The sequence below is a fragment of the Heterocephalus glaber genome, unplaced genomic scaffold (genome assembly GCF_053883595.1).
Source record: "Heterocephalus glaber isolate CG9 unplaced genomic scaffold, H.glaber_assembly_v1.0 deba00000470, whole genome shotgun sequence".
Lineage (NCBI taxonomy): Eukaryota > Metazoa > Chordata > Mammalia > Rodentia > Bathyergidae > Heterocephalus > Heterocephalus glaber.
The window spans coordinates 11,765,504-11,782,309 of NW_028258145.1; the positions used below are offsets into that span (position 1 = coordinate 11,765,504).

Below are 16,806 nucleotides of genomic sequence, written 5' to 3' on the forward strand. Positions count from 1 at the left end.
TGGGACATGTGGGTGGTGCAGACACCTTAATTGAGAGAGAGTTATAGGAGAGTCAGAGCAAGTATTTCTCACACTGACTGACTGGATAGAGCCTTAACTTGATTTTAGAAGAATCCTGAGAGATCCTTGAGGCGGCATGGCCCAAAGAGGAGGAGGAGAAGAATACAGAAGAGAGGGCTGGTTAACGGAAGGAGCTGTGTAATCCAGCTCTAAATACCAGTCTAAGAGTCACACATATGTTGTGTGATTTCTGCAGCTTGGTCAGTTAGCCTTGTTGCTTTTTTTCTTACTATGCCTGACTGATTTGTGTAAAAACAACATTCTTCTCCTAAAAAGCTGCGTAAGTCTCCCTTCTCAGCTGTGAGAAAGTCCAAACCTCTGCAGTTCTAAAGAACCACCATGGCCAGGAAGTCTGAATAGTTCTGTAAGGTAAGAATGGAGTTGGGTATTTCTTTTAGGCTATTAGAGAGATCTTGGGACAGGGAACAGTAGTAGGTTAAGGAGGTAGTTGGTCCTGCTATTGCAGTCCCTTCAGCCCTGGTGATACCTAGACTGACAAGCAGGGGTACTGTTATTAAGTCTCTACATTGTCAGATTGGGGCTCTGATGGCAACAGGCAGACTCTAGTTTCCTGGGACAATATCTGTCTTTGGGCTGAGGTATGTTAGGATGCAAGTGCCAGTCCAGTTAGTGGAGAGACATAAATAGATGGATGCCCTATGAAGCCAGAAAATACCTTGGTAGGGTAAGCAGAATTGGTTATTGATGCTAAAGAGATGTGACAGTTTTTTGTTTTCCTTCTCGCAGATGCCCAGAATACCTGACAGGACAGCTCCTGTTAGAGGCTGAAAGGGCCCTGATGGGGACATTGCTGATATTTACTGTTATGCTTTCCCATTGGAAAAAGAATCTTTTGGAATATATTAAAAGCCATTGTGAGGAATAATTAAAAATAGGCAAGAGAAGGCAGTCTGAGCAAGTGGGAGACTGGTAACAGGGAGTTCATGGATGTATTGTCATGCATAGGACATGGTGGCCATTCCAGAAATCTGATTATTTGTTAAGCAATGATGTGGTTATAATTTTAGGAGGGCCAGAAAAAACAGACTGAGTGAATTGGGGCATTTTGAGTAATTTTAGGAGGGCCAGAAAAACAGATAGGCTGAGTGAATTGGGGCATTTTGAGTAACCTGGTAATTGATATGGTTGGCTGGAGCCAGTATTTGTAGTGTATAGTTACATTGGTGGGGGAGTAGATGTCCTAGTGGTGCACCAGAGGATAGATTACGCTGAATGTAGATGGGGGGGGGGGGTGGAATGGCAAACTAGTATAAGTGGTTATAGGGCCAGGTATGGGCTCATATAAAGAGAGGTTGGTGATATAAGACTGGATGAGTTGGGGTGCATATCCTGTCTGAGTTTTTTTTGGTCATTTCATTAATGGGGAAATCGAGGAAAGACCTTTTCTTTAAGAGTTGGAGAGGGCCCTCTGTTTCATATTGAGGATGGTATGTAAGGTTAGTAAGGACCTAGACCTGGGCTGGTACTGGGATGGCCATATAGGTGGCTGAGGACATGGAGATACAAAGCTAACAATTTTTGGCTAAGGAAGGATTGGACTGGTTCAGCAAGGAATGAGTTAACTGCAGGGACCTATAGTGATAATTAGGAACTGCCAGAAGAAGCAGCAAGGGTTCAGCCACTAGGCACGGTGAAAGGACAGAAAGGCCAGCCAGATAAAGGAGCACAGAGAGGAGGAGGAGAACTTAGGGTGAAGGTGAATGTGAGCATAAGAAATGATTCCATCCCTGGGACAAAAGACAATTGGATTGAAGCCACAACTGGATCATAAGTAAAATCTACAGGAAACCACATAGTAGGATCAAAGGATGTTTAAGGTCTTCTTTATCAATCATTAAACAGGAGGAGGGTGAGAAGGAAGGAAAATAATTTAATCTCTTCTAGGGAAAAGTCACACAGAGTACCCTGGTAAAAGAGATCTATCCACATAAGGAAAGACTGAAGACTAGAGGTTTGAGGGTGAAACCAAGTAAGATCAAAGCGGACTGAACAAAGGAAGTGGATGAAGTGGCAGGATAGCAAAGCATTTAAGTGTCTTCTGGGATTTAGGTCAGCCTGAGGAAAGTAGGAGAGATTACTTGCGATTTCTACAAAGAGGAGTCAGGTGAGTTATCAGCCAGACACAAGTTCACCTGAGAGTGATGTACCCACTGGGGGGATGGGGGATCTCATAGATGGACAGCTGTCAGAATGCTGTAGATGACTGGGAAAGGTCTTGTCTACTTGGGCTTCCGGGACCAGGGGTTTAAATCCTCAATTAGGACCAATTTGTTAGCCAGGCTATCTTCATAAGGCTGGGTGTCAGGAGAAGGCAAGAGAAGTTTAGCCGCATGTCAGACCTTTTTTCAGGTTTGTTGTAGAACTGGGAGATAGTCTCTGATGGGATTGGCCTCTGGGCTGAAGTCTGGTCTGAGCAGAAAGGTGTAGCCATAAAAAAGCACAAGTGGCTGTGTTGGGGGTCGGGGGGCCTCGGATGTGAAGGAGAGTAATCGGGAGCAGAGAAACCCAGTCCTTATGCAGCTGGAATGCGAATTTAGTGAGGTGAGCTTTGAGAAGGCCATTAGTCCTTTTTACCTTTCCGGATGATTGAGGTAGGTAGGGGGTGTGGAGGTTCTGTTGAACACCAAGTGACTTGGACACCTCTTGGGTAATTTGACTAATGAAAGCTGGATCATTGTCTGATTGAATGGATGTGGGAAGGCCAAATTGAAGGATAATATCAGCTAGTTAATAACAGCAGAGGCTTTCTCTAAGCTAGTGGGAAAGGCTTTTACCCACCCAATGAAGGTACCAGCCCAGACCAGGAGGTATCTCAACTTCTGTACTTGCATATGGGTGAAATCAATTTGCCAGTCCAGAGTTGAGGGAAAGCCCCACATTTGATGGGCGGGAAAAGGAGGGGTCTTCAAGAAGCCCTGAGATGTGGTTATATGGCAAACAAACCATTGAGCAGTTATGGTTTTGATAAGAGTTTTCCAGGAGGGAAAGCAGACAAGAGGCTCAAGCAGTCAGGTTAGAGGTCTGTAGCCTGCATGAAAATTGTCGTGAAAGGATAAAAGAATGGCATGGACCTGTGAAATGGGAAGGAGGAACTTTCCCTGACTCAGGAACCATCTGTCTTTGGTGGGAAAGTCTTGGTATTGTTGGCATTCAGGTGGGGAGTAGGCCAAGGTGAAGCCAGAAAGGGCAAAATACTGACCCTTGTGAATGTAGACAGAGAGGTTGGCTACCTCTTTTGCAGTTTTGTCTGCAAAAGCATTTCCAGCAGCTATGGGATCTGAAAGTCTCTGGAATGAAGTATAGCCACCTGGGCCAGCAAGAGGGCAGTCTGGAGAAGGGCTTTAATGAGTGGACCATTAATGATTGAAGACCCTCAGGAAATAAGAAATCCTCTTTCTGCCCAGATGGCAGCATGTTATGTAATATATAGAATGTATACTTGGAGTCTCTGTAGATATTAACTTGTAAGCCCTTAGCTAATGTGAGAGCATGGGTCAGAACAATTAGTTCAGCCTGTTGACAGGTAGTGGACATGGGTTGGAGTGGGGAGTTTTAGCTTCTATGATAGAATCATGGGAGATAATAGCATATCCTCCCAGCAGGGGAGCTGGGGTGGGCTTGTATGAATTCTCATCAATGAACCAGATGTGGTTAGGGTCAGGAAGGGGGAAGGTAGAAATGTAAGGGAAAGGGGAGGTTGCTAAGAGAGATAAGCTGGGTTGAAATGAGTGCCTAAAACAATGATAACAGTGGGAGTTTCCATGAAAAGTGCATAGAGCTGGAGATGGTGAGGGGCAAAGAAAAATTATGAGAGTTGGGATGAAGACATGAGTCCCTGAGGGTTATGAAAAGAGTAAAGAGTGAGTGGCATGTCTAGTGATTTTGAGGGTTTCTAAGAGTAACAGGGCTACTGTGGCAGCTGCCCACAGGCATAACAGCCAGCCTATGATGGTTGGGGCAAGCTGTTTGGACAGGAACAAGATTGGAGGTAGGCTGGGACCCTGACCCTGTGTTAGAACTTCTGCTGCACATCCCCCATATTCTACAATGTAGAGGCTGAAAGGTTGGGTGAGGCCTGGGAGGGCCAGGGAGGAGGGTGTCTGTAGGGCCTCCTTTAAGGATTGAAAGGATGAATGAGGGAAAGTTTTGTGATCTAAAGGCTCAGCAGGGTCTCATTTTGTTCTAGAGGCAGAAGTATCCTATTATGCCAAGAAAGGAAAAGAGCTGTTGTTTGGTGGTGGGAGTTGGGATCTAGAAGATCAAATGGACGCAGGCTGGGGGTAGGGCTCAGATATGTTTGTGGAGAATGATGCCCAGATAGATGACAGATGTGGAAGAGATTTGGGCCTTAGACGGAGAAACATGATGTCCCTTGGAATCTAAATGTGGTAATAATATGAGGGTATCTTTATGTGATGTCTCATAGGAGGGGCTGCAAAATAGGAGGTCATCTGCATACTGTATGAGATGAGAGGAGAGGGGTGAAAGGAAAGCAAATCACGGATAAGAGCCTGACCAAAGTAGTGCGTGCTGTCCCAGAAACCCTGTGGCAAGATGGTCCAGGTTAGCTGTTAGGACTGACAAGTGTCAGGGTCTGTCCAGGTGAAGACAAAGAGAGGCTGTGAGGAAGGGTGCCAGGGGATAGTGAAAAAAAAATCTTTTAGATTTAAAACAGAGTAATGAGTGGTAGATTGAGGGATGGAGGATAAGAGTGTGTAGTTTGGCACTGCATGGTGTATGGGAAGGACAATATGATTGATAGTGCAGAGACCTTACACCAGCCTGTAAGAACCATCTGCCTTTTGTACCAGGAGAATGGAGGTGTTGTAAGGGGAGTTGATAGGGATTAGGAGACTGTGCCAAAATAGGCGAGAGATAATAGATTGTAAGCCCTGTAGGCAGGTTAGGGATGGGATACTATTGTTGGGCAAGGTAGAGGTGGTTAGGCTTGAGAGGGATGGTGAGTGGTTATTGGGTTGAAGCTAGGGATGGGGTGGAAGTATCCTAGACCCTGGGGTTGAGGTGAGAGGAGGCAACAGGAGTTGTGGCAGGGGGTATCAGAGAAGGAGATGGTGAGGCAGCTAAAAGGGTTGGCTATGTTCTGGGGATGCTCAGAGTGGCTGACAGCTTGGTTAAGATGTCTCTCCCTAAAAGAGGAACAGGTCAGGTGGATGACTAGGAATGAGTATGGGAAAAGGTGTTGACTGAGTTGACACCAGATTGGGGGGAGTTTTTAAAGGTCTGGAGACTTTGCCATTAATCCTCACAACAGTAGTTGGGGCCAGAAAGACTGGTCCTTGGAAAGAAGGAAGAGTGGAATGGTTGGCACCGTATCAATGAAGAATAGGATGGACTTACCTCTACCATAAGAGTTACTCAGAGTTCATTATCTGAGATGGTCCAGGGGGCCTCTGTGGCCTCCAGATGACATCAGTCCTCAGTGGCCAGGTCAAGAAGGTCTGGGAAGGAGCCGGTCGGAGGCCCCTGGGGTATTGACCCAGAGGTGGCTGCCAGTTCTGGGCAGTCTGATTTTCAGTAGGTACCTCCACAAGAAGGACACAGCTTGGGAGGAATCCTGGGCTGCAGGCATTCCCTAGCCCAGTGACCATTCTGGCAGCATTCGAAGCATAGTCCTAGAGGGGCACCTCGAATTGGGGGCACCTTTGATCCCTTTGTGGTCAACTTAATGGTTGACTGGCGGGATTCTTACAGCAGAGGCTAGCATCTGCAGCTCAGAAATGTGCTGTCTCACTTTCGTCCCTGTTATGAAAAACTTTATTGGCCAGATTTATTAGCTCCTGCTATGGGGTTTGAGAGCCAATCTCCAGTTTTTGTAATTTTTTATCAATGTCTGGGGCAGATTGAATGATGAAGTGCATCTTAAGGATGAGTTGTTCCTCTGGTTTTTATGGGTCTAATGCTGTGTCTTGCCTAAGGGCAGTGGGCCATAAATTGGGCTAGATTTTCATCTCTGGCCTGAGTGTTCTTTGAGCTTGTCAAAATTAACTGTCTTATGGACCACCCTGCAAAGTCCCTCTTCTAGGTGGTCAATCATTCGATTTTGTTCAGCTGTGTTCCCAGTTCCTGCCTGATTGTTCCTGTTTGGGTCTTGCTGGGTGACCACTGAAGTGCCCACCACAAGTCTGAGCAAGTTGGAGCCAAGGATAATATTTAAATCAGTCCAGGTAAAGTTGTATGACTGGGTTAGGTATTGGAACTCTTGGATATTTTGGGTAGGGTCTAAAGAGGACCCCAGATGCTGGTTAATTTGGGAAAGTTCTGTCAGAGAGAAAGTATGAGAATATGTACCCTGACTCTTCTTTCTGTCCAGGCCACCTCACCGAGCAGAAACTGAGGGGCAGGGGGTGAGTGGCCAAACCATAGTCTGGACCAGGTATGGGGCAAAGTAGGGCCAGGTACAGTGAACAGAGGAGGGCTAGAGTCAGAGGGTAGTGTCTGATAAACAGGAGGCCTGGCCAGGGGCTGCCCAGGGAGAGTGGCAAAAGGCTCAGGGGAAGGGAGGGAAGTGGCTGTGGCAGCGGAGGAAGCTGGGGGGGGGGGACTAGCTGTGCCAGTTGTGGCAGCTGGAGCCTGGAGGGGAGGGGAGGGAGCAGTTATGCCTGCACCCACTGCAGGGGAAGTGGTGGGAAGTTGCCAGGAAAGAGCTAGGTCAGTTGAATCTGTTGTCAGAGAGGAGTCTGCAGAGGGGATGGTAGGGGTGGAAGGGAAAGATGGAAGGGATGGAAGGAAAAGAAGAAAGATTTGAGAGGAATCACAGGTGGAGCACAGGGTAGAAAGACTGTGAAGTGTGAAGAACTCCTGGACGTAGGGTACCTCAAACCATTTGCCAAATTTTCAGCAATAATAATCGTAAGTCCCACAAGATGGAAAAATCAAAGGTGCCATTTTCAGGCTATTGAGTGCCATTTTCAAATTTATATTATGTCTAAGCAGTATTACAAAAAGTATTAGACATTTGAGCTTCAGATCAGGGTAGAGAAAGAGAGGTTTCAGGTTTTGTAAGAGACAGGCTAAGGGAGAGGAAGAGGGAATAGAGGGAGGGAGATTCCCCATAGAGAGCAGAGAGAGATGATGAGAGCAGCATCAAGGTCAACAGTGGACGTCTCCAGGACTGTAACGGGATGAGGTTGGGTGGCCAAGGCAGACATCTCTGCAATTGACCAGACACCAAAAGAGGACGGTTTCTTTTTAGAAGTATTCTGTGACCAGTGCTGAATTTAAGGAACACAGAAAGTGGAATGAGTCTCTCTGTCTCAGTGGGCAAGGGGTTAAAGAGAGAAAGGTCCTGCTGGTGAAAGGTTAAAAGAGAGAACAATCTTAGCAGGTGAAGGGAAGTAGAAGGGGGGGGGGGGCTCTGGGGCAGCCACAGCGGTTTCAGGGAGGGAAGGAGCCAGGGGAGAGTATAAAGGAGAAATGTCTCACCTGATCTGAGGCGATTGGCAGGGACTGAGATGCGATCTGAGGAACACATGTCACCAAGACAAAGGCATGAATGAGATAGGGCTGGAAGCCCTCCTGGGAGGGTTGCCCTATCCCGGGTTTTGGCACCAGCTGTAACGGAGATGTGGAAAGAATCTAATTGTGAGCTGTTTTTTTAGCACAGGCAAGCATGGGGATTGTCTCTGAGCAGAACCAGTGTAGAATGGAGGGAAAACATAGACTTAAGTAGAGAAGTGGGTGCTAGGCAGTTGCTGGGCATTGGTCAGAGGATTTGCTGCCTTGAGGAGTCTGGAGGCAAAGATAGGCCCGTCTGTGCTGGTCGGACTGGGTGGCGGTACAGATGTTTCTTGAACCGAGGGCTGGGATACGATAGCCTTTCCCACTGGCACCAAATTTGTTTGTAATGGCTTTTCCCTTGGGCAGTGAAGTTTCCTGCTGGGTGTGACCCTGGCCAAGCTGGGAATGAGGGGGGTTGGCCAGGCTGTTATATCCTCAGGCATGACGATGATGTTCCAGAATAAGATGACATGACTGTGTTTGAATAAGTGTAGGTTGTTGTACATGAAAAAAATAAAGAATCCTCTAAAAATAAGCCCTAGTGTATCTTTCTAAGCAAAAATTGATATATGACCTGGTCTTATTTTCAGGGAAACAATGGTATGTAGTTCAGGCTGGTCTTGAACTCATTATGTACCCTAGGCTGGCCTGGAACTCTCAGCAGTCATCCTGCCTCAACCTCCTCTCTAAGGGCTGTAATCACAGGCATGCACCACCATGGTCAGCTTTCATGTCAGTTTTAGGATGGTCTTTTCTATTTCTTCAAATGAAAAACATCCTTATAACCAGGCATGATGGCACACACCTGTAAATCCTAGCACTCGAAGAGGCTGAGGCAGGAGGATGGCAAGTTTGAGTCTAACCTGGACAACTTACTGACTTACCAAGACTCTGTCTCAAAATAAAAAATTAAAAACGACTGGGGATATAACTACAAAGGCCCTGGGTTCAGCCACCAGTATCACAAAATAACAAACAAGGTCATGAGGTAAATAAGTATATGCTGTCTTTGATTTACAAGGAGGAAGCACAGGATCTGCAGCTGAGGTCACACAGGAAGCCTCCAGCCTGGCCACCCTCCCCTCTAGGGGCATTGTGGGGGCTCCCTGCTGTGCTTCAGTGTGGCCTCTGGGGCTCAGGAGACCCCTCTGACACTGTTCTGCAGCTATTGGCATCCCCTGCCCTTCCCTCTGGCATCCTCAACTGCCTTTCTCTCTGCCTGTTTATCCTGTGAGGGAGAGAAATATACATAAAGTGTGGGTTTTTTGTTTCTTTTGTTTTGTTTTGTTTTGTTTTGTTTTGTTTTTGCTGAGAATGGAACCCAGGGCCTGGCTCATGCTAGGCAAGTGGTCTACCACTGATATACACCCCCAAGCCACATAGATTTTTATATTCTTTGACCAAAACTTTGTGTGTGGCTCTTTCATTGGGAAAAAAAGAACAAAAAGCAAATGAGTTGAATATTATATAGTTCTTTAAAAATAAGTCCTAAGCTGGACATGGTGACATATGCCTATAGTCCTGGGCACTTAGGAGGCAGAGGTGAGAAGATTGCTTGAGCCTAGGAGTTCAGATCTAGCCTGGGTAACATATCAAGACCCCATCTCAAAAAATAAAACAAGCAACAAGTTATGCTTTGATTTATAATTTAGAATGTTTTATAATTTATAAATGAAGAAACTGGTAGGAAAAAAAATTGGAAAATGTATTATTTGATCATAGTCGATATATACCTCAAAATAATACAGTAATTTTAAGAATTTTTCATTTAAGCAAGTTCTCTTCTGCAAGGATAAGGATTTTCAATCCAATTTACTTTCCCTTATTTTTATAAAATACTTTTTAAATGTCCAGCCTTGCCAGCCATGGTGACGTACACCTGTAATCGCTGCATTCAGGAGGCTGAGGCAGGAGGATTGCTGTGAGTTCGAGGCCAGCCTGGACTATATAGTGAGACCCTGACTCAAAATACCAAAATAAATGAATCCTTTAAGGGTAATGACTGTGCATCATCAAGTATCTTCTCCAGCCAGGATATCAAAAAATTTACTTGTTTCAATTAAAGTGAATAGATTTCAACAGCCAGAGTACAATCCCCTTTAGCTACTTCTGCTTTGTGCTTTTGGGAAAAATTAATCTCATTGAGCCTCATAAGCCCAGAAAAGGATTCTTATCCAGCTCACAGGATTATTCTCCAGAATGCAGGCTCACAGTTTCATGTTTCAGGAGAAGCGAGAGGTCATGTCCCCTTACTGTCCTGAAGATTGGATTTTGGCACTGTCATCTTCCCTCACCCTTCATATGTCATAGTGATAAGTTGATTGAACCTTTCAGAAAGGCATAGACAGTGTTCTAAGTTTCACAGTTGAGAAAATGAGAAGTTTGTTTTGTGAGACGAGGTAGTTGCATTCAAGGGGAAGTTACTTGGAACCTGCTGATATATATGACAACAGCATTCTAATAATAAGGGATGAGGAGAAACAGCAACACCTTTTAGAAAGTGTTCTTAATTAACGTTGAGTGATTCACCAGATTAGATAATTTCTGAAAGGTTGCTTGTGTGTGCCTTCCTCTGTGTACACACACAGTCTGTGTGCAACAACCTAATCTCACAAAAAGACCTTTATTTTCTCAACTGTGCAACTTAGAAAACCAGAGTGGCTACCATATAACTGGAAGAATTTCCTTGTGCACATTTCCTTTTTTCCCCCTAGTCCATAATACAAACAGAAACACTGTTCTTTTAAAGCCTTCTCCCACATGTTCTGCAGGTTAAATTCTAAACTAAATGGATTTTTTTTCACCAGGTGAGTCTTTGTTAAGATACTTACCAGTCCAATTATTTAAATATAGAATGAGTGAAAATTGCATATTTTTTCATTAATTTTTATAAAATAATAGAACAAGAAATATAAAAATGACAATTTTATCAAATTTATTCAATACAAGAATCAACTGGTTGAAATGACACCTGCTTGAGCAGTGCTCAGGATAGTCATTATGTAAACAAAGGCACTGCCGGACTGATGCACAGAGTAAATTGTTAAGTGGTTAAGAGGTATAGAAAACTTCCTGCTAAAAAAAAAATAACTCCTATTTCCATATTTGCAGTCAAAATATTGAAGGTACTGTCAAGTGAAGGTGTTTCATAGGGAGTTTATAGCTTTAACAGTTAATATTTAGTTTAAATTAGTTTACCAGATTTTTTCTTGCCATAGCTTTAACACAGTTGAAGAAAACTTGTGACTTTTTATGAACTAGAAGGCAAGAGATTAAATGATTTTACTTTTAGAAGAAGCAATTTGTGACCCACCAAGTGGTTATCATTGCATATGCCAGGTCTATGAAGATAAAGTATCTAGTTTTGGAAGTATAGCATTAAGCCCCAGTTGATGGTTACTGGCTGGGAGTCTTGCTTTTTTCTGTCTTAAAAGGCCTGAAATATTTAGCATCATAGCAGTTTTGTAGTCCCTGCCACAAGAGGTTTCATAGCAGTTTTAAAAAACGTTCTTTAATATTGTCAAATCTTAGGTTACTGCTGCATTCATATCTTTTATTTCTAGCCTCTCTAATCCACTTATGGTGGAAATAACTAGATAGTAACAGTTTAATTGCATCAAGGTGAGTCTTAACTTGATCTCCACACCCTCCCCCTTTTCATGAGAGGACTGCTGATAACTAGATTACCCAGCTTCCTTACTTTCTGTGCTGCCCACTAGCAAATTGTCCACGACAGCCTGCCCTGCAGTCTGCCCCTCAGCCTCGGGTGAAGCAGGAGCAGATGAGAGTAGAGTTGGGTGGACAGACTGCATGGCAGCATCTGCTTTTCATGTCCCAGCAAGTAAGACCACCAGCTGTGGGAAAGATTCACAGAGGGTCACTGCCTCATCATTCTTTTTCCATTGGAATCCAGTGCTTGATGAGTGGTCTCAGCAGGACATGGCAGTATGCTCCTTCCCGAGTAGCTGAGAGAGCAAGGTGCTCTTTCCTGGCCTCCCCATGCAGGGCTCCACCTGTCAGGTACACCTTTGTTGGGCTTGGGCTTGACAGCTGGGAATGCAGCGTGGAAATGCCCAAGCATTATTCTGCTGTGCTGTCGTGCTGGCAACATGGTAGGCATTCGACACCTAGGGCAGCAGTGGAACCAGTGTGGGCAGTATGGCCAGTGCCCAGGGTGGGGTGTCTTGGGCACTGTCTACACCAAAGGGGCCAGTGGTGGCAGACCTCCCTGTTGGGCAGGTGTTCCCACATGCTGGGTTCTTTATTGATCCTATGGGTTCCATGACAACCCAGTATGTACCTTGTTTAAAATGAGACATTTAATAAGGATTAAAATGACTAATTGATAATTTGAAATAGGAAGAAAAGGGTCCAAAGGGGTAAGGAAAGTGGGAGGGGGAAGGGAAAGGAAAAATTATGAGAAAAGGAAAAAATGGAAACAAAGTCCTTGTAAAGAGGGAAGGGTGGAGGGGGTGGAGGGAGGGCAGGGAATGGGGAAAAAATAAGAACCAAGAGAGATTATGTACAGGTCCAAGTACCCAATGATAAATGTAAACGTATTGTATACTTAAAATGTCCCAATAAAAGAATTTAAGCAGAAAAAAAAAAAGAGAGACATTTAATATGAAGGCCTGTTTAAAATTAAGGTAGATTCTGTTGCTAGCATCTTTTTTTCTTTTTCTTTTTTTTTTTTTGGTACCAGGGATCGAACTCGGGTCCTCGCGCTTGCGCAGCAGGCGACGAAACCACTGAGCTAAATTCCCAGCCCTGTTGCTAGCATCTTAGGAACCTATATGTGTCAAGGTAAAAGAAGTACCTACTCAAATGGACATTTTAAAAATACATTTTTGAAAATTTATTTTTTGATACTTTTTTCTATTCCTCTCAGTATCTTCTCTTGTCCCCATTTTCCTCAGCTACTTCTGTCTCCTTGGGGAGCCTAGGAATGCCATGGGAACCCAGGGAGGAGGAACTGAAACTCATTCAGGTAGAGAAATGGCAGAATCATGGGGAAAGGAAAGAGGGGTGCAGAGTCTGGGACACATGGTAGGGAAGCCGAGTAGTTACTAGACATGGGAAGATGGCAGTGCAGCTGGACAGGAATATGGGTTGTCGAGAGCGATGCTCCTCTTGCCTGTATGTTTGTGCCCCCCGCAGTTCATGGGTTGAACTCCTAAACCTGAGGTGATTATAGTAAGAGATGGGACCTCCTGGGGGTGATAAGATCGTGCAAGCAGAGCCTTCATAAATGGAGTTAGTAGTGTCATAATTGTGTGCCCTTCTATGTGAGGACACAGTTAGAAGGTGCTGTCTGTGAGCCAGTGTGCTGGCGCCTTGGTCTTGGACTTGCTGGTTTCCAGACTGTGAGAAATAAAATTCTATTGTTTATAAGCCACCCTATTATGATATTTTTTGTTACAGCAGCCCAGATGGACTAAGACATATGCCAAGACCATGTCTCAAGTGGAGGCCGGGCTTTGACTGGCATTACATTCAGTTGACAGTGACCCTTTTTTTCCCCTTTCTTCTGCAACTTATGTGCATGTAATACCTAATTGAGCCACATGGTGGCAGAAACAGTACTTTGAAACTGTGGCCTTATAAGCATACTCTAAGATACTGTCTGCACTGTGTCTTCATCTTTGTTTTGGGGGGTGGAGGGGTTGGTACCAGGGATCGAACTCGGGTCCTTATGCTTGCGCAGCAGGCGGCGGAAACCACTGAGCTAAATCCCCGGCCCTTCATCTTTGTTTTTTAAAAATACGGAGGCGGGGCCGGGGATTTAGCTCAGTGGTTTTGCCGCCTGCGTAAGCGCCCGATTTCGATCCCCGGTACCAAAAAATAAAATAAAATAAAAACACGAAGACATAGAAATTACTAGAAAGAACCTCCAATTATGCACCACCCACCTTGAGAAATAAAACAATCCAAGTAATAGTTGAAATTTCCCAGTATACTTTTCCAGTAACTTTTCCTTCTGTGTTTCCTCCTGGAAGAAAACAGTTATCGCTTCTGTGCTGTCTTTATACTTTTATGACACACAGGCAAGGGTGCTTTTCTGTTTTTTGTTTGGCAGCGCTGGTGATGGAACCCAGGGCCCTGCACATGCTAGTCAAGAGCTCTACCAGTGTGCCTTCTCAGCATATTTACATATCCTTAGTAGTGCACGGGGTCATTTCTTTTCTAACAGATTTTATATAGTGTCAGATTGTCTTAGTTACTTTTCTCATTGCTGAGACAAAATACCTGATACCCGAATTTAAAAGGAGGAAAGTTTATTTCAGCTCATAGTCTTTTGGGTTTTTTTGTTTTTGGTACCCAGGGGATCGAACTCAGGACCTTGTGCTTGTGAGGCAAGCAGCAGCACCACTGAGCTAAATACCCAGCCCTCAGCTCATAGTTTGTAGAGATTTCAGTCCATAGTCAACTGGCTCCAAGGCAGGTTGACATGGCAGAGGAGCATCACAGAGGAGAAGTAGTCCGTGGCAAAGCAAGCAGGAGGCAGCGAAGCAGCAGGTGGTGAGCCTGTCTTTCCCTTTTATCCCATCCAGGGTACATCCAGGGTCTCTTTTTGGTGGTGCCAGCCACAGCCAGAGCTATGCTAATTCAAATCAGTGGACTAATTTAGTACCATACACCCTTAATCTTGGTATCACACCTTACATCCAGCCAGCTCCTAAAATCCCCACCTATGAGCACATGAGACATTGGGGGGACATCTAGATACAAGCCATAACACATATTATTTGTGTCATTGTGCAATTTGCATTTTTCACTCACATTATGTTTATGTTTTTGTGGGTTTATGTAACTTTCATGGAATTACAGACATTCTTCATTTAGGGCCTGAGTTCCATTCCTGTGACTAGATTGTGAAATGAATCGGTGGCTAAGTATATTAGAATATTCAGAACAAAGAAATGGTCAAAGGAAACTCCAACTTGATGGCTTTGCTTTTATTTGCACAACTCTTACATGCAGTACTGTAATCCATAACAACATAAAACCACAGTACTGTACTGTACAGTAAAGTCAGCAAAAATTATAGTACTGTATAAACAAGATATACTGTACAAAAAAATTGAGGCTCTATAAACAAGATGCACAGAACTGTACCAAAAAAGGGGACCAGTCACAAGTCTAAGCAGCAGGTTGTAAGTCCCAGTAGTTGTCCAACAGGTAGATCATTAAGTGAAGAATATCTATAATTTTTTTTCACAGCTATATAGTATTGTGCTGGAGAGATCACTTTTAAAATCTAGTTTATCATATGCATACTTTGAGAGGGCAGCAACAGAATGATGAGGACCGGGGCCCCTGGGCACAGCACCCATTCAGATCCCAGTCTGCTGTGTTCCTGAGTGTAGACCGTTCTAGACTGCTTTAAAAACAGAGGTACTGCTCAATTCACAGGGTTCTGTGAGGATTAAATACTTTAACACCATGGTTATTAGTGCCACTAGAACAAGACAACAGTACTATATATAGACTCAACATAGGACTCGATTTGTGCCTTATATTGAACTTCAGTGGGACGGAAGTCATCCTGAAAGAAGCAAGTAGGACAGTGAAAGCAGTTTGTACACACTACTGTGGTGGCTTCTTTCTGAGGCCTTGCGTTTTCTCTGAAGTAGGAGGGGTTATTTGCTAGGAGTGATGGGAAAGGAGGCTGATGGAGAGCTCGGTTTGAAGTGGCCATATCTGGAACAGGATTTGGCTAGATATATGCAAAAGAATTTCCTGTGTAGGTGTGAGTGCTATTCTTGCTGGATTTATTCTCAGTAACCTGTTTACCCAAAAGAGCATGCAGATAGTCTCCCCACCCACCCCTGCTATGGGAAATTCTTTCCCCCTACCCTGTGGGTCCTCTTGCTGCCTAGAACAACACCTAATGTTTCCCTGCTTGTGACCCTCCCAAACCTGAATTCAAACCCTGTTGCCTAGCACCTGCTGGCCCAGCATAGGTCCTGGACAGCATGTTTCTGCAGCCTAGCACCCACAAGCCTTCATGGCAGGTTTCCTGCCAGTCCTTTGTTCTTGTCTTCATTCCTTGGGGCAGCCTCTCCACCTTTCCACCAACTTAAAAACATTTTTAATACATAAATAGAATAAGTGAATCTCCACATGCTCATTGGCCAGACTCAATATGTTGCTATTTTGCTTCATTTGTTTTTCTCTTTTAATCTAGTTAAATATGTAAACCAAGCTGGGCATGGTGGCACACATCTGTAATGCCAGTACTTGGGAGGCTGAGGCAGGAGAATCATTGGAATTTTGAGGCCAACCTGAGCTACATAGTTCAAGGCCGGCCTGAACTACATAGTGAGACCCCGTCTCAAAAAAATATGTATATATATTTAAAGCAGGCACAGGACTGGTTAATTTGCCACCAGTGGATCTCTGTATGGGTCTCTGCAAAGATCCTTGCTTTCCCATAGGGCCACATGCTGCCATCTCACCTGGCAACATGTGCCATGGTTCCTTGGCATCATCTTATTTGGCCTGTGATCAGAATTTCCCTGCTTGTCCTAAGAGTATGCTTTTCCAAGGTTTGTATGAATGAGGATCTAAACAGAGTCCATGTTTCAAGATTATTTTTTGTTTGTTTGTTTGTTTGTTTTTTGGCATCGGGGATCGAACTCGGGTCCTTACGTTTGCACAGCGGGTGGCGAAACCACTGAGCTAAATCCCCAGCCCTTCAGCATTATATTTGATTATTGTGTTCCTTCAGTCTCTTTAAATCTGTAGGCAAACCTCTTCCTGGTTTTTCTCTTGTGTCATTAACTTGTTGGAGACATATCTTTTTTCATATATAATTTGTTTTGAATTTTTAATAAAACTTTATTTTGGAATGATTCTAGATGTGTGGAAATGTTGCAAAGAGGTCAGAGTCCTCACAGATCCTCCCCCAGCTTCCTTTCTTGTCAACACCTTACATTACCTTCACAGTTGTCACTTTTCTGCTCTGACGTCTAATATGGATACCACATTATGTTTAGCTGTGGCTGAATTGTAAAACAATTTCTGATCATTAGCTGTTTTCTACTAGGAAGCAGAGTGCTCTCATGGTTTAAAACCATGATTAAGACCAAGGCTAAGGCTGCATTTCAAATCAACAATCACATTAAAACTGTAGGATATTGAACAAATTACTTACATTTTCTCCTTTTGACTCATTATCTTTGAAATGGGAATATTGGTTCATTG

The 16,806-nt window shown here is 44.2% G+C and overlaps 1 protein-coding gene across 7 annotated transcripts in view; it reads left to right on the forward strand.

The window, feature by feature from the left end:
• The window catches only part of Lims1 (LIM zinc finger domain containing 1), a 126,195-nt gene that overhangs the window by 50,996 nt on the left and 58,393 nt on the right, over window positions 1–16,806 (forward strand). The gene's annotated exons all lie outside the window — the stretch shown is intronic.